We start from the raw sequence: 4339 nt of genomic DNA, 5'->3' as shown, positions 1-4339 counted from the left end.
TTTGTAAACAGAGCAAGTATAAACTGTAGCCTGTTTTCAGGAAAGCACGCCTGAAAGTCCTTCACTGACCTCATGAAACAGTGAGAGCAGAAAGATTCATCATGAAGTACGAGGTAACCCCCGAAAAGATTGTACTTGTATTTTTCAGGTTGCAATCTAAGGCACATCATGACCTCCAAAAAATTAAGTTGATTAACTTTGAGATTTTTTTTCTCATTCCTACCAAGAGTCAGCTTCAAAACTTCCCGCACATATGTCACTCTGTTCAATTCCCAGCCTTACTGACCATTCATTAGAGGTTAATAAATGTGTTTTAATTATTCATACAACTCACTCCTTTAAAATGCAGAAAACTGAAATTTAATACAGAAATTAGTCTTAACCTAAAGACATGAGAGCACACAGATTCACGGGAACTAATCACCCAGAATCTTAAACAGAGCCTGCCAGCTTAGTCTGAACGCTCAGCCAGGCAACTGAAGCTAATCATACAACTTAGGGCCTACAAAACAAAAGAAGAAAATACTCTAGAGGTATTATGCCATCATTTCCCATTATTGAATAGATAGATTTTAAAAGCATGGATAGACATTGCAAAGAAATCTTCCCTGATCTCTTTACTTTTATTTTTTTTATTTGGAACAGTCTCAGGTTTGGTCTTTACAAAAAGAAGTTACTTGTAAAGAAAATAGAGTAAGAATTTTGTGTTCTAGTTTTTTTTGTGAACAAAAGAGATCTTAAGTTGCACCTATACTGTCCTTGCCCCTCTGGGTCTAGCTCCTTTGTGCATTCATGTTGGCATTTAGGTCGTAACTCAGTGCCTTAAAAAAAACATTTGTGCTTCAAGGAAAAGAAAATCAAGGTGAGAGCTTCTCATGCTTCTTTCCACAAGGTAAGAAGATCTGCTGGCAGAAGAACAAATGTTTGGTTTATAAAGGCAGCAGATACCTAAAACTGGCCTGAGAAGTCCCACGTGGACCCTGGTCCTTCTGTGGCAGCCTTGGCTCCTTCCCCAGGGACAGTTTCGCACTGTGGGCTCCTCCAGGTAGGCTTTCCCCGAGTCACCCTGCTCTGGAAAGGGTCCCTGCATGAGTCCAGGTGTCTGGATGTGTAGGGAGGAAAACATGGTCTTCGGGTATACATAAATGGGAAGGGAGAGGAACTGATGCAATGAAGGCCTCTTATGTAGGAGAGGATAAAGGCTTGAACCCTAAATGGAAAACGCCTTGGTTAGCTCCCCAAAATACATTTTCCTTTACCTACAAACCACATTGAACATCACAATAAAGATGAGATCTTATTGGCAAGCGTCTTGCCTCCTTACAGCTTGTGTCTCCTTGGAAGTCTGTCTCTCTCAATAAAGCATCTCTCAGTCTGCATCCACGTGGTATCTCCAGGGTACGTATCACCTTAGTAGGTAGGTGACTACTCCCACAATTCACACAGAGGGCATGAACTTTCATTGATGCTGTATAGAAGCACAGCCATCAGGATGCATGTGTGTATGTATTTTTAATATCCATTCATATTATCATTTAAAAAAAAAAAAAAGGTAAATCTCCCTTTAATTTTGTCCACAGTCTTCCCTATCTAATCTGCCTAGTTATTATTTCTGGCAGCAGCAGATTACTGTAATGCACAGGTATATTTTAGAAGAGTCCTACCTATAGCTCAGCCCATGTTTTCTCATCCATAGCAGGGTCCCCTGCTACACAGGCAATGGCACTGCCGGGTGCAGTCCGAAGCATAGCATCAGAAGAAAAAATGTGTGGGGTTATTGGCTTCTGTCCTAACGCAAAGGAAACAGCACCTAAAGAGCTTGAGACACAGGGAAGGAATATTCATTATGTGTTTTCTTCTCCACAAAGAGTTTAAGTTTCAGCTTCCTGGGGGTTAAGGCACTGAAGGCTGTTCAAAGTACAGCTCATGCCTGCAGAACCACAGCCTGATAGCACTTTGTAAAAAAACCATGGTAGACAACATAATTTCTTTTACAGCTAGGGGAGTAAAGTAAAGGAAAATAAACCAAACTTCCCTACAACAGGCACCAAGACAGAACAGAACCTAAATCAAAGCTCAGGATGGGTCTGTGACCTGGAAGTTGCAGTATGCAGCATCCCTAAGGTGTTACTGAACATGCCACCCATGGGGAGCTCCTTCCCCCCAGCCAGGGCAGCCACAAACAGCAAGAGATGTCCTAGTGCATACAGGCAACACACATGCATCACCCAGAGCCCTGCATCTCACCACAGAGATTTTGAGCAACAGAAAACAGTAATAAACAACTCACTAAAAATAAACAGACCTCAGCATAAAGGCTCAGTAAACCCTGAGAAGGAAGTGCCCCATCAAACAGCACAACACGGGGCTGTGAGTGCAAGGCAGGGAGGGGAAGGAAAAGCTAACAGCATTACAGCTATGATGCATTACTATTTACAGCAACAGTTCAGTCTAGTTGAAATGCAGTGCATTATAAACTGCCCACAAATGCTCAGCTGGCTGGGGCATTTAGCTGCTTGAATATTCTAACTGCTCTGGAGGAGACAGATGTTGGCAGCTCAGGGGCAGGAAGCAGCCCCTGCTCAAACTCATTTACATTGCTGACATTTTCCTGTATTTCAAGAAATAAATGGTCCTGGAAACTCACAGGTACTTAGTGCTGTGCTAATAACTGCATCAGGCAATGACAATTTGCATGGTTTTTTGAGTTTTCGGGTTTCACAAGAGCAGCAAACTATCCTGGAGCAAGCTGCCCGTTCACTGCACCGACACACCACTGCCTTTCAGTTTGAGTCTGCCCACTCTCTAACGCACCAGTTTCATGCATCTAGAGCAGGTACCCCCCTGGCAGCCAGGGCAGCAAGCATGGCTACCCACGGTCTCTGCTTAAGGGCAGGAGCATCATGCTCCACCAACAATGTCCAATCTGATGTTTACAGTGGTTTGGGCTGGGCTGGAGCTCCTCTTCAGCAGGCTCCTGCGTGATGCTTCCTACGCGGCACACACCAGTGGCAGACAAAGCCAGCAGCACTGGGAGCAGTACGGTAAATCAGATGTACTCAAAGCTCTGAATTCAGATGTAGGTTATGACCCTGTCCTCAACGGACACCAGTTACTCACATAAGGAAACACCTCTGCAATACCTACCTCAGCTTCAGCGTAAGCTACTAATGTAAGTGATGGCAGAGAAACCGATAATGTGCTGCTAATTGTTGAATTTTGCCATTTTTTCTGGTCCCCAGTGTTGAATTACATTGCACACAAAACTGTGTACGTATGCATTTATGCTATAATATATGGACAAATTTCAAAAGGAACAGTTTATGGTGCATATTCTACACGACAGCCTCGCGGCTCTCAGACAGCATCCACAAGACAATTTCTTTCCTGTACAAGGATTCTTTTTATTTTAAGGCTGAGGTGATATTTCTATTTCATTCTTTACCAAAATACAATGAATGGGTTGACTTTTTATTTATGAGTAGTGGTACTTATGAATAAAAAATGCTGGAAATACAGGGCAGGAAATACATACAAGGTATGAACTTGGATTTACTTGTAAAAAAGATCTTCAGAAACACCTGCAGTCATTCTGCACATCTGATCATATCCATCATTCCTTAATTTTGTGCGTAGTGAAGAGGCACTTCACTGCATCTCTTCTAGATCTTCAGCTTGCTCATGTATTTTGTTTTTAAAGATCACCACACCTTTACAAAGTTGTTTGCCAGTTTTAAATCTAACAATATTAAAATCTGTGTAAGATAATCTGCAAATGTAATACATAGATCTATGCATCTCTGCTCTGAAAGTTATTTTTCTTTCACGTATGTATCCAGATCAAAAGTTTCATATTGACCCAGCAGAGCTGAGGGGTACTGGGGGGACTTCCTTTATCAGGACAGCCAAGTAGATTTGAGTTTAGTTCACATTCAACTATTTTTAGTTCAGCTTATACAGGTAAACTCTCTGGGACTGGACAGAATACACCACCAAATTAAAGCTGAGCAATGGATCCACCACACAAAAAAAAGAGATTACTCATCTCTTCATTAGTTTCTTAGCCATGTACTTTACCATATGACATTATTGATTTAATGCCGGTTCAAAAGAAAAAAAAGTAACACACATTTGTGAAGTCTTTAGTATAACTTAAAGATACTGCTTCACACCTGGGATCTCATAGAAGAGCAGGAGGTCCTTAAAAACCAAGTCCCTGCTGTGAAAAAAACAGCTCTGGTGCTGAAAAAACAACATACTCACAAATATCCTTAAATAGGCAGCAAGCATGGAAACTTTGCTCTTTGCAAATTATGTCATTTCCAGGCTTGCACCATAA

This window comes from Falco rusticolus, chromosome 4 (genome assembly GCF_015220075.1).
Source record: "Falco rusticolus isolate bFalRus1 chromosome 4, bFalRus1.pri, whole genome shotgun sequence".
NCBI lineage: Eukaryota > Metazoa > Chordata > Aves > Falconiformes > Falconidae > Falco > Falco rusticolus.
Note: the sequence above shows the minus strand (reverse complement) of the source record.